This window comes from Desmodus rotundus, chromosome 12 (genome assembly GCF_022682495.2).
Source record: "Desmodus rotundus isolate HL8 chromosome 12, HLdesRot8A.1, whole genome shotgun sequence".
Classification (NCBI taxonomy): domain Eukaryota; kingdom Metazoa; phylum Chordata; class Mammalia; order Chiroptera; family Phyllostomidae; genus Desmodus; species Desmodus rotundus.
In genome coordinates, this window is record NC_071398.1 from 46,628,521 (window position 1) to 46,642,649 (window position 14,129).

The following is a 14,129-nucleotide window of genomic DNA, read 5'->3' on the forward strand; positions in this document are numbered from 1 at the left end:
GACTTTTTCTGGGGTTGCTTTAATACTGGGCTGGGTTAGTGGGACGAAATGAAACTTGGAGCTGCCAGGGACCGTCCTGCTACACTCAGGGTTGTGACCTTGTTCGAGCAATCTGTGATCTGCACAAACTCAGCCTGAGCTCCTCTTGCCAACCCTTCCCTCCTGGGTGCAGGACTGTGCCAGGATGGGATGGAAGGGATGCCTTTTAAAAATGTATCCACCTAGTAGTAGTGGCTTCTGTCATTTGTTCATCCCAGAGGCCTCTTTTTTCATTGTTTTGTAATTTTCCCTTAAGACAGCTGGTGACCCTAGCATAGTACAGAAGAGGCTGCCCGAGAATAGAGGAAAGCAGGCAGGAGAGACAGAAAGACAAGCTCCTGACTGATCCAGCCATTCCTGATGCAGGCTCCATTTGTGAACTTTTCAGTTACGTGAACCAAGAAATATGCACTCTCTCCTGCCCCGCCCTCCTTTTATTTATTTATTTATTTATTTATTTTTCTTAAGCCAGTTTTCACCGGGGTTCTGTTACTTGCAAGTGTAACAGAACTGACTGATAATTGCACGGGACTGGCTGCTAACTTTAGCTTCTCATTCTGCTCCACACACTTATTTCTCCCCTACGGACTGCCTGTTTACTTAACTCTAAAATGACAGGCTTGAGTTAGCAGTGCTTCGTATTTGCTACAGGAAGTAGGGAAGGCAGAGTATATTGACCCCATTCTACCACTGCAATGATGGCAGTTGTGAGCGATTAAGTGATTTGTCCAAATGCTGCTGGGATTTGGATCTCGGGTTATCTGGCTCCAAGACCTGTGTTCCATTGACAGATGGGTAAGCTGTGATCTTCACAGAGAAAGCAACGTTAAAACTGGGAGCCGCAAGAGGAGTTATCAGTGGTTCTTCTGATTTCCATTTGTGCTTTTCCTCTTGTGGAGCCTCTTGGCTGACAGTAGCGATAAAAGCATTTTTTGGGGGGAAAAAAGTCCCATCTATTTCTCCCCACAGGATTGGCCCAAACCAAGCTGGCTGGTGAATCAAGAGCTGGTGAGGATGTGGGAAAGCAGGTCCTCGGTCTCTTCACTCTCGGAAATAAAAATGGTCCTGGATGGTGTGACTCAGTGGACTAGCACCAGCCTACAAACCAAAGGGTCACCAGTTTGATTCCCAGTCAGAGCACATGCCTGGGTCGCAGGCCAGGTCCCCAGTGGGGGGCATGAGAGAGGCAACCACACATTAAATAAAATATTTAAAATAAAACTGGTATGCCTCCACCACCTCCACAACCTTGCTGCAGCTTCTCATGCCTGGGGGCCACTTAACTCTGCCCATGGTCACGTGATGGCTTTGGCTAATGGCATTGGGTGGAAACAGCAGTGTCAATTGTGAGGCTAGGACTTACGAGGCCTTGCATGTTGCCATTAGCCCTCTGTGTGTCTGCTCTGGGCACGAGAGGCTTTCTGTCGTGGCTGACCTGCCCTGGGCCTAGGTCCCAGAGTGGGCCACCTGGAGCACCCCTGAGCCAGCCAGACCTGAAGCCTACTGCAGAGCAGCCCTCGACAAGCCAGTCTAGATCAGCTGGCACCTAAGCAATAACACATGGTTATTATTTGAAGTTGCGGAGTTTCTGGTATTCATTGTATAGCAATAGTTGAAAGTTATAGGAAGTGCTTATTAAAATTAAAATGGATATGCCCACATGCCCTTGAGGATCCCACCTCTCCTTACTGACCCTAAGGAAACACGCGTGTACCCAAGGAAACCTGTATAAAGATGGTCACGGCAACACTGTAAGAGCAAAGAAACCGAAAATAACCTAAATGTCCAGCAACAGGAGAGTGGAAAGAGAAACATGAGTTTTCTGGAATATCATTGCAGCTCTTAAAAAGAAATGGTACAGAGTGATTTAAATAAATCTGGATAGATTTCTAAGACATATTGTTGAGTTAAAAAGCAAGCTGAAGAACAATATATACAGTGTAGTCCAATTTATGTTAAAACACACTCCCATGCTTGCTCAAAACAATAGTACCCATTTACTGTACAATACTATGCACACACCCCAGTCCTAGCTGGATCCGCGCTTTCAGACGAAGGTCTGCGAGGACCCACCATAAGCTGATAACCATGGTTACTGCCAGGACAGAGACCTAGGTTGCAAAGAGGTGATCAAAGGGGACTTTAGCTTTATCTGTAATACTGTTTTTAAAAAGCAATGACAGCCCTGACCGGCGTGGCTCAGTGGGTCCGGCATCATCCTGCAAAGCGAAGGGTCGCCACTCCAATTCCTAATTCCCGGTGGTGGCACCTGCCTGCGTTGCAGGCTGGGTCCCCAGGTCGGAGCATATGAAAGGCAGCCTATAGATATTTCTCTCCCTTTCTTAATCCCTCTCTTCCCTTCTCTCTAAAATAAATAAATAAATAAATAAATAAATAAATAAATAAATAAATAAAATAAAAAGCAAAGGCAATTTATCCATACATTTCTTGTCCAATGGAATAATAATTTTCTAAAAGGAAAGAAATATATATGGACATATATACATGCATACTATGTATAAAAACCTAAGGTTCTGTTTTTTTAAAGATTTTATTTATTTCTTTTTAGAGAAAACATCAGTGTGTGGTTGCCTTTCACGTACCCCCTACTGAGGATGTGGCCCGCAACACAGGCATGTGTCCTGACTGGGAATTGAACTGGTGACCCTTGTGATTCACAGGCTGGCACTCAACCACTAAGCCACACCAGCCAGGGTCTAAGGTTCTGTTTTAAATGTCCTTTAGAGGCAAACAGACCTGAGTGCAAATTGTGCCTCCGCTACTCTGAATATCTGTTTTCTCATATGTAAAACAGGGTTGCTCACGTACATTAAACAGGGTTGTCATAAAAAACAAATAATAATGTACATAAAGTCCCAAGAATAGTGTCTCACAGGTGGTATGCGTTCAGTTAAATGCTAATTCCCATCCTGCCCATTTCCCAGCTGCTCCTAACCCTGACCTTGCTTCTCACCTGGGAGTCAGACTGTGGTGGCTGCCTCCTCGGCTTTAGCCCCTTCTCTGGTACTCATAATGGCTCCCCAAAGGTGTCTTAATCCCCAGAACCTGTGACTATGTCAGGTTAGATGGCAAAGGAGAATTAAGGTCACTGATGGAATTAAGGTTGTTGATGAACAGGCTGTAAGACAGAGTAGCCTGGATTGGGGGTGGGGGGGAAGCAGTATAACCAAAGGTCATATTTCCACCAGCAGGGGAGAGCCAGTGTGAGGATGAAGAGGAGGTCAGGCCTCAGAAATGTGAGACACTTTCCTGGTGACGCCATGGGGGTACCTGGAGAGTGCTCCAAGTTTTGGGCCAGCCCCGACTTTTCACTTGGATGAGGCAATAAACCTTCACACCTCCCTTTTAAAGTCAATTTGAAGTGGAGTTTCATCCTTTGCAACAGAACAACCCTTTGATATTCTAATGAACTAGAGATCCTTTCTCTAGAGAAAAACATGCAGACAACCGCTTGTCAACAATTTCAGGGAGACTTCTGAGCCCCTAAATTAGTCAGGCCCCAGGTTATAAAGTCCTGCTCTGCTCCAAACACATGCCGCCGGCGAGGCATCAAAGAGAGGCAGAGAAGAGAGCATGTCTTTAGGGAGTCCCGGACGCCTCCCCCCACTCCTGCAGAACAGCTGTGATTTGGGTCATAGTCAACTGACTGGGTCGGGGAATGGACGGTGGGCACTCTCTGCGGAAGGTGCAAAAGGGTCTTTGGGAATCGCTTCACGTTTAGCTTCTCTTAGGGAAATCTTTCAGCTCCTCTTTTGGAATCTCCTGGAGGGAGGGTGTAGGATGGGAAAAAATTCAGCACCTCTTGAATCTCCTTCTTGGGTCATTTCTCTCTCTCTTTTTTCTCTTCCCACACTTGGGACAACTACAGATCAGAAAGGTAGAGTGCATTGCCCAAGATACACAGCAGATGTGTGAAGGTTTTGAATTCTGGCCTCGTTGGCCCTTCTACATATTAGGAGTCCTTCCTTTCCTCTTAGAGTAAAGAAGACACGTCTCACTGTGGCCAAAGGCCTTATACACTTTGGCTCCTGCCTCTATTTTGAGCTCCCCTCCCCCTCACTCATTATGCTCCCTCCAGCTGCTCTGGCTTTCTGTCCCTCAAATGTGCCAAAACATGCATCCTGTTTCCTGTTCTTCCTTCTGCCTGGAGTCAACATTGGATAAACCAAGAGGCAAACCAAATACCTGTTCAAGGACCAGCAAAGTATGGGTTCTCCATAATTTTTTTCTGAAAAGATTTAATATTGCAAGAAGCCATTAAGGGCAAAACCAGAACATGGATTCCTTTACATTCACTTTATCATTTAGTGTTCTTAAATATTGGTGTAGAATTTTCTTTTCTATACTCTCCTTGTCGGGTTTTGGAGTCCAAGTTAGGCTTGCCTCATACACTGAGCTAGAGAGGGGCACTCTTTGAGTTTCTGGAAGAGTGTGCATGATATTGGAATTATTTCTTCCTTAAATGTTTAGCAGAACTTGCCAGTGACAATGTCTGGACCCAGAATTTTCTTCGTAGTTAATTTTTTTTGAAGTTGCTGATTTGAGCCCTGACTGGTGGGGCTCAGTTGGCTGGGGCTTGTATGAGAGGCAGCTGATCCGTGTTTCTCTCTCACATCGATGTTTCTCTCCCTCTCTTTCTCCCTCACTTCCCTTCTCTCTAAAAAATGAAATCTTTATTAAAAAGTTAAAAAAACTTGCTGATTTGTTTGAATGTTTTTATAACTAATTGAATGGTATACTATCAAGTTGTTTTTGTAAGGTTTTAATTTTCTAGGGATTTGTCTTTCATCTATATTTCAAATTTATTAGTATAAAGTTGTTTTTAATATCCAGTTTTCACCTTGTTGATACCTGTAGCACCTGTACAAATGTCCCTTTTTAATTCTTTTTGAAAAATATTTTAAAATTTTAATTTATGTATTTTTAGATAGAAGGGAAGGGAGGGAGAAAATCATCAATGTATTCGAGATACATCAACTGGTTGCCTCTTGTGCATCCCACTCGGGGACCTGGCCCTCAACCCAGGCATGTGCCCTGACTGGGAATCAAACTGGTGACCCTTTGGTTCGCAGGCTGGTGCTCAATCCACCGAGTTACACCAGCCAGGGTGCTTTTCTATATTCTTGTTTTAAATGTATCTTGTAACTATCTATAGTTGTATCTGTAAAATATCCAGGGTACAATCTTTTAACAGGAGTATTTAGTCCATATACATGTAATAAAATTATTCTTATATCTGAGTTGAAATTTTCCTCCTTATATTTTTGCACAACTTTTCTATCTGCTCTATTTTTTGCATTTCTTTCCCTTCAAATTCATTTTTATCATTTCATTACTCTATATATTAGTTTTAAATTAATAATCTATTTTTTTTAGTGTTTGTCCAAGAAATCAAAACTCAGACTAACTTAACAAAGCTTATAATTAATCAACAACTTTATCTCTTAGACAATACAAGGACTTTAGAATACTTTAAAACATCTAACTGCTCCTATGTTTTGTTGTGTTTATGTTCTTTCTTTAATATATAAGATATTATTATTGTTTTACACACCCAGAAGTTATTCAGATTTACTCACATATTTTTCACTTTCTTTACTTTTATTTCTTCTTCCATCTCAAATATTTCACCTGGGATTACTTTGTTTTTCTGTTTAAGTTATATCCTTTAGAATATTTTTTTACTAAGATCTGCTGCTAGTGTGAACTCTCCATTTTTTGAATCCAAAAATGTATTTTGATCTTATTCTTGAAATTTATTTTTTAGGGTATAAAATTGGCAGTCTCTATCAGCATGTTGATCTTATTTTGGCTTCCACGGTTATTGTTGAGAAGTCTGCTACCTATGATTGGTTTTTTGAAGAACATCTCTTTCCTATAACTGCTATTGAGATCTTTGCTTTTGGTATTCTTCAAATATACAATTATGTTTCTAGGTGTGAATTTCTTTATATTTTCCTGTTTGTGGTTCTTGTATCTTCAGGCTAGTTTCTCATCAATTTTGTAAAATTTGACAATTCCGCCATTATATCTTTAAATATTCCTTTTGCCACATTCTCATGCACCTCTCCTTTGGGGACTTGGAATAAATATAGATAAGGCCCTCTCACTCCATTCTTCATGTCTCTTAACTTCTTTTATACAATATATTTTCTACCCGGTCTCGTCATGGTGCATTGTGAATAATTTCCTTTGACCTATGTTACAGTTCACTATTTTTCTATTCAGCTGTTGCTTTTAACCTTAAACTTATTCAAAAAGTTTTCAGTTTTTACTAGTTCTGTCATTTTCAAAGCACCTAGATTTTTAGCATTCCTCGGTTTGTGCAAAAATGACAATCTTATACTTTATATAAAAGTCTATTGTTTTTGTCTAATATAAATTCCAAAATCACAGGTATTTAGTGCATTCTAGTGTCTCTAATTTCTGCTGGTTCTTGCTCTGGAACTTTTTCTCCTTGGTTATATCAGTGTGCTACCCTCTTTCTTTGAAAATATGTTTAAAGGAGTGATTTGAGGCCTTCCATGAAGCATCTTTTCACCAGAAAGCGCTTCCTGTGTGTGTTTATTGTCAAAAGCTTGGAAACACTACCAGTCTGAGACTAAACTGAAGTTACAACTTGAGGTCTTTTGGGCCAACCCATGTAATGGGTTGGAAATTCACAATGAGGGTCTCCTTCAGGTTTCCCTTACCCTGAAGGTATAGCCACTGCTTTCCCAGTTTAATGTGGACTCTTCACCTCCATTGGGCCCTGAGCTTTTCTTTATTACCCTTTTCTGAGAAGCCATCAAAGTAAAAGTTCAAATTTTCCAGGATTGTAAAATTTCTTCAGGGCTGATGTACTCTGATTACTTCTCTGGCTTCTCATTTTCTCTTCAGTTGTGGAATGATACATCTTGGAAAAACGTCAATGCTTTTAAGACTTAAAAAAAAATTCATCCAGCATTTTTAGTTGTTTCAGTGGGAGGGTTGAGCTGAATAACCTAGCCTGCCATTAGCAACAGCTTCAATTACTCTGTCCTCTTAGCTTTGCTTCATTTTTCCTCTTAGCATGTAACGCTACTTGACATTGTATATTTATTTGTCCACCAACTAGGTTGAAAGCTTCATGGGTGCATATGCTTTGTCTTGTTTGCTGCTGTTTTCCTGCACCCAGAAGAGTGGCTGGCAGGCAGTGACTACTCAACATTTGTTGAATGGATGAGTGAGAAAAAAGGCAATTTTGCAACCTCTTTACGCTGTGATTACAGTGGACCAAAGCAAGATGACTGGGGGATTCAGAAACATGGTCACACAAATCTAGAGTTTGTATGAAGACCTTTTAAAGCACAATCCCAAGTCAAGGTTGCAATTTAGCGAAGTGGTGTAAAGAAGTGAGCGTGAGGCTCCCTGGTTGTCAGTGCTTCCCAGGCTCAGGGATCAGGCTGGTTCGGGGGTTGCAGTTGGTACCCATCGGTTAGCGTGTCTCTTTGCCTCTCTCTGGGACTCTGTTTACTTCCTCACCCATCTTTGCCTGCCTGTCATCCTGACCTCTCACTGAGACTAAGGTGACTGTGACCCTCCCATTTCCTTTCACTTTGCTCTTGTCTCTCTATGACTTCGTCTCTGTTTTTGTGTCCCTATCTTTCTCTGTTGTGTCTTGGTCAAGTTCTCCTCCTGTCTCTTTCCTCTTCTATATGATGCAACCCCAATGGTTCTGACTCTGCCCGCACCCCTCCTCCCTAGCTTTGTGTCCAGGACGTCTGCCAAGCCAATTTCTATCCTGGTCACCAATCTCTCTTTCTCTGCCCCACTCCCCTTTCTTGTGACTATGCCTTTTCTGTTTCTATACTCTGTTTCTGCTGTGTCACTTCTGTCACTGTGTCCCTCTTGTCACCAGCTCCTCTGCCTTTATTTCATTTGTCACCGTGTCACTGAATGTGCTCTGTTACTCCCACTCTGGCACTGTCACCACTATCGCTCTGCACTCTAAGTCTGTGCATTGCTGCTGTTCCTTTTCAATCTGTCTCTGTCTCTGCTGCCTCCCCCAGTCCTGAACCTTCCATGTCTGCCCCCAACTCTGCTTGTTTCCTCTTCTTCTGTCATAGTCCCCTCTCTGCCTTGAACCTTCAGGTCTGTCTCCATCCCCTCTGCTTCTGCTCCCTCCATTGCTCTGCCACTTTGCATTCTTCCTCTGTCCCCTCTGGAAATTGGTCCACTCCCCATCCCCTGTTGTTTCGTGTCTCTGACATCATTACCTTCACCCCCGCCCTCTCTGTCCACAGGTGTCCTCTTTGCCTCTGTCACTGTTGCCTCCAACGTTGTCTCTTGAATTTTTCCTTTATTTTTGTCCCTTGTCATTCTATTATGTCTGTTTTCTGTTCTGTCACTGTCCCCTATATCTTTGTCACCTCTGAGTCTCTGTCTTTTGTCGCTATGATTGTCACCTTCTCTATATCTGCCACTGTCCCCCTTATCTTTCCCCTCTATTACTGACCCCTTGGCCTTTGTCCTTTCTGTCACTGTCTCCTCTCTGTTCATGATACTGTTTTTTGTCTCTGTTACTGTCCTCTTGGTCTCTGTCCCTTCTTTCTCAGACCCTTTAGACTCTGTCCAGGACGCCTGGGGTCTCTGTCTCAGTCCCCTCAGCCTCTGCTGGCCGCCTCTGCATCTCCTCTGCAGCATTCACCCCTACCTGGCCCAGAGTCTTCTCCTTTGCCTCTGACCGTCCTCTTCGTCAGGGTCGATTTCACTTCCAACACAGTCTCTGCTGTCGTTCTCTGCTGCTGTGCCCCACCCCGCCCCAGGCCCAGGTCCCCTCTGCCTTCCGGCCCTCCATCGGTCACCGCGGCTCCCTGACCAGAACAAGCCTCCTCTATTGGCCGATCACCTCACCGTCCGCCTCGCCTCTGGGCCCTGGCTGCCTCGCTCTCTTGCTCTGTCCGCTTCTACTCCTTCTGTTTGTGAGTCGTCTTCTGTTCCTAGGGGTTTGCGCGCGCGCGTGTGTGTGTGTGTGTGTGTGTGTGTGTGTGTGTGAGGGAGGCTCTGTCCCTTTGGCGCCTTGTTTCTCCAGGTCCATCTCTGGATGTATCTCTTCAGCATTTCGTTTCTTGACGAGAATTTGAGAACTTTTCTGGGACAGGAAGGCCCACCTCAGTCCACCAGTTAGTTAGCCCATCTTCCCCCGTCGCGCCTCCAGCCTCACACCTCTCCTTACACCCTTTCCCGCCTTTATCGCTTCCTCACGAGCGACAACGAAACTCGAGCGCATGCGCAGCAAGCGCCGCACTCTAGAAGGTACGTGCACCCCGCCTGCGGGCTCGCGGGAGCTCCTGCGAACTCGCGCGCGAGCTCGCACGTTCCCGCGGCTTGCTCGGCAACTGGTGACGTCATGGAGGCTGTAGCCGGCCCCCTTGGCTGTCTCAACCAGCACGCGGTGGCTGGAGTAGGTAGCCAAGCGTTGCCAAGCACCAGGTGGCGCTCAGCTCCTGAGATCACAGACCCCGAAAAAGTCGTGTCGTCATGGCAACTCTACCTCATCTAATTGGATACCTGAGCTATTTGGTTGGATATGCTAATCTCATTGGATGTTTGTTGAGTTAAGGCCTGTGTGATTGGATGCCAGAGAATTTTGATGTTTCTTTCTCAGCATTTCTCTTCTCTGGTGGGGTGTCTCACCACAAGCACGGGCAATACAAAGTGACTTGAGTCGCCGGGGGCGTGAGGGGTGTCGCACAGGGCCCTGAAACACAGCCGGCGTCAGGGGACCAAACAGGCTCTTTCAGGTACAGTCTTCCGTTATCCCGCCAGAGGGCGCCACAGTGTGCTGGGCCCTTGGAGGCCTGGTGACTGGTGATGTCACTGGCGATCCACTCTTGATTGGCTACATCTTTCTGCAATAGCAAAGTCATAAGGGAGGCCTTAGAGAGCTTTATCGTAGGAGGGAAACTGTGTGCCCAGGAATAAGTTATGACCTTGATCTCGAATACTTAAATATGCAACGGGAATTCACCCTTATTATCTCTTCTAATCTCCATAATCACTCTCAGACGTGCAAACTATTATTAGAAAGGACACCTACTGAAGCTATGGACCCGTGTAATAGACACCTGTTGTGTTTGCCTAACATCTGTTATCCATGATTTAAAAAAAAATTATAGGCTTTTCTTTTAGCAGTTTTAGGTTTACAGAAAAATTGAGCATAAAGTAAGAGGGTTCCCATATACTCCAATGGGTATATGGTATAATGGAACCCTATTATTAACATCTTGAATTAGTGTGGTATGTTTGTTACAATTAAGGGCAATACTGTATGATTCCGGTTATATGAGGTACCTAGAGCATCAAATTCAGAGACGAAAAGTAGAATGGTGGCAGGGAGGGGGGGAGAATGGGGAGCTGTCGTTTAATGGGTATAAAGTTTCTGTCTTGCAAGATGAAAAGAGTTCAGAGATCGGTTGCACAATGTGAATGTACTTACCACTACTGAACTGTACACTAAAAAGGTTGAGCCCTTCCCCTGGCTGATGTGGTTCAGTGGATTGAGTGTGGGCCTGCAAACCAAAGGGTTGCCAGTTCGATTCCCAGTCAGGGTACATGTCTGTGTTGCAGGCCAGGTCCCCAGTAGGGGGTGTGCAAGAGGCAACCACACACTGATGTTTTTTTCCCTCTCTTTCTCCCTACCGTCCCCTCTCTCTACAAATAAATAAAATATTTTTAAAAATACCTTTTAAAAAAGGGTTAAGATGGTAAATTTTATGTTGCATTTTCCCACAATTAAGAAAATACTGAAAGCACCAACTTGAAGTCTTTTTTTAAAAAATATTTTATTTATTTATTTTTAGAGAGAGGGGAAGGGAAGAAGAGGGAGAGAGAGAGAAACATCAATGTGTTGTTGCCTCTCATGCACCCCCTACTAGGGACCTGGCCTGCAACCCAGGCATGTGCCCTGACTGGGAATCAAACCAGCAACCTTTTGCTTTGGGGGATGAAACCCAACCAGCTGAGCCATACTGGTCAGGGCTAATTTAAAATTTATGTTAATGATAAACTATTTTTCAAGGTGGGTGCAGTGGGTTGAATGGTGTCCCCCAAAAGATATGCCCATGTCCTAATCCCCCAGAACCTATGAATGTGACCTGATTTGGAAAAAGGGCCTTTGCAAATGTAATTAAGTTAAGGCTCTCCAGATAAGATCATCCCAGATTTAGAGTGGTCCCAAGTTCAATGACAGGTGTCCTTATAAGAGAAAGGCAGAAAAAAATAAGACACGTAGGTATGATTACCTATTCAAAGCAAACTGGTGGTAAAAAAATTGTCCTTTTTACCTGTTTACATATCCCTGTATGCAAACATCTTGCTTCCTTCTGGAACAGCTGATATGTATTAGGCCAGTCAATATTAAAGTTATTAAAAAGATTCCTAATGCACAAACATATGCTAATAATATATGAGTTGGAACCCAAAAAACCTGGAATTATGTTTTGGAGGGCAGACCCCTTGTAATACAGGCTTTCCCTGCTAGGTGAGTGTTCTAGGAATCCATTTGAATCAGTGTACCGGCTGACATTGTTGCATGAGGCTGCATTCGGCTTCGGTGAATTTTTTTTTTTGAAGACTCTGAACGCATTTGCCCATTTCATGATGGTGACTGATGAGCGCACCTGCCCTCCCTGACCTGAAAGTTCAGCAGTTTTGACCAGAAACAGCACGATCCCCGTGCCCCACCCTCCCTATTCACCCAAACTTGCCCTCAGTGACTTCTTTTATTTCCCCAGATGACAAAAGTCCTCCAAAGGAAACGTTTTGCCCATGTGGAAGAGGTGAAACAAACAAACAAACAAAACGACAGGAGCACTAAAAGACATCAAAATTGACGAGTTCAGAAACTGTTTTAAGCAGTGGAAAAAATGTCTCGATAGGTGTATTGCATCAAATGGAGAGTCCTTTGAAGGTGACTGAAGTTGAAACATTTAAGAATAAATACACAATTTTTTAATAAATAAATTCCGTTTTGGGGAGGATCCTCCCATATGACAATCATTAGCAATTTTACTCACCATTATTATCAATATTAATAGCAAACTTTGGAGTCACATGTCTATATGCCAAATACTGTGCTGGCTCATTGCATTATTTTAGTCTTCGTCACTTTCTTACGAAGTAGGCATTATCATTTTGTGTATCTTACAGTTAAAGAAATTGGGGCATAGATTGGTTATACAATTTGCCCAAACTCACAGAGCTCATATGTGGGGAGCAGGACTTCTATTCTAGGCTGTCTGACTTCAAAGCTCATTTGCATTCCAGATAAACTCTTGCTGAAGGTGGTGGCACCATCAAATATTACAAAGAATAAACCAGCAGCCTGCCCAAGAAACCAGTAGAATATGACATCAATTTAAAGGTTAAGTTTCTTTGACATGATGGAATGTCTTCTTCTCATGTCTATTTTCAAGATATTTATTAGGTTGAAATTAACCTGCAATTCTTGTGGATGCTAATAGGCTGCCCTGTTCACCCTTAAGCTAAACTTTACAAATGATATTGTAGTTTTATAACCTTGACATTTATTAGGGTTTGAAAAGTGCAGCTTGCTCCTTGAGAAAATAGAGTAAATATATGCTCCTAGTGCAATTAAAAAATTAGTGTTATGCCCTGCCTGGTGTGGCTCAGTGGATTGAGCGCTGGTTTGCAAACCAAAGAATCGACGGTTTGATTCCCAGTCAGGGCACATGCTTGGGTTGCGGGCCAGGCCCGCAGCAGGGGGCGCGCGAGAGGCAACCACACCTTGATGTTTCTCTCCCTCCCTTCCCCTCTGTCTAAAAATAAATAAACAAAATCTTAAAAAAAAAATAGTGTTATATGTACATATGGAGAGAAGGCAGAGGGAGATTTGAAACAGGGGAACACAGGAGACAAGAGGATGTGAAGACAGAAGCAGAGTGAGATGTCTACAAGCCCGGGACCAGCGAGGATCACTGACAGCGCCGGGAGCTGGGAGAGGCGTGGGACAGATTCCTTCCCTGGGCTTCAGAAGGAACCACCCCTGCTGACCCCTTGACTCCAGACTTCTGGCCTCCGGAACTACTAAAGAATAAATTTCTGTTCTTTCTAGCCCGCCAGTTTTTAATATGTTATGGCAGGGCCCTACCTTGCAAACTAATGTAGTGGTTTTACCATTTTTCATGCTACTGTTTTTGGAAACGATGTTTATGGGCAAGTGGGTATGAATTAATGCCCAGTAGGCAAGAGAGGAAATGTACTTAGCATTTACGACTTTGAAGGACTGTCCCCTGCCCACTACCACAAGATTCTGTTGGAGCTGTCAATCAAGGGACACGTGTTCTCTAGTAAAGAGCTGTACGACTTCAGGAAATGAATCCACAGCTGAGTAAGAAAGGCTGAGGTCCTGAGCCAATCCCAGGTGAGATGGGCAGGGGAGGGCAAGTCAGTCATGGCAGGAGGTGGGCCCAAGAGCAAGCTTGCTAACTGGACACATGATTGGCTTGAGGTGGTCATCCAAGACCCAAGTGCAACCAATCAGAATCTTTTTCCTGACTCACTCTCCTGTGTGTGTGTGTGTGTGTGTGTGTGTTTGAGAGGGAGGGAGAGGGAGAGGGGGAGGGAGAGATCCTGATTTTGTTTTCTTTGAAGTTATCTGCTTTGAAGGTGATCCGCAGCAGGTCTTGTTAATTTCCTCCCTAACAACCTGTTCCCCTCTCTGTGCTTCCTCGCTGGTGAAGACCGCCCCCCCCCCCCCCCCCCCCCGCCTGCCGCCCGCCATGGATGGAGACTAGAAATGATAGATGCTCATTTTCCCAGACTCAGGTGGCCAGTGAACTCAGTTCTGGCAAATGAGAAGTAAGGAGAACACTTCCGGGGAGAAAAAAGACAAACACGAAAGGGAAGGCCCCTGCCCACATGTCCCGCTCTAGATGCCACTGTGTGAGAACAGAATGCGTGGTGCTAGCGTGTGCTGTGTGCACTCCTGAGCGGAAGGCGCACACTGTGTACTCATGAGGGGAAGGCAAAACGACTCTCAGAGAGGCCAACCCACTGCAGCGGAACTAACCCTGGGACTCTGTGTC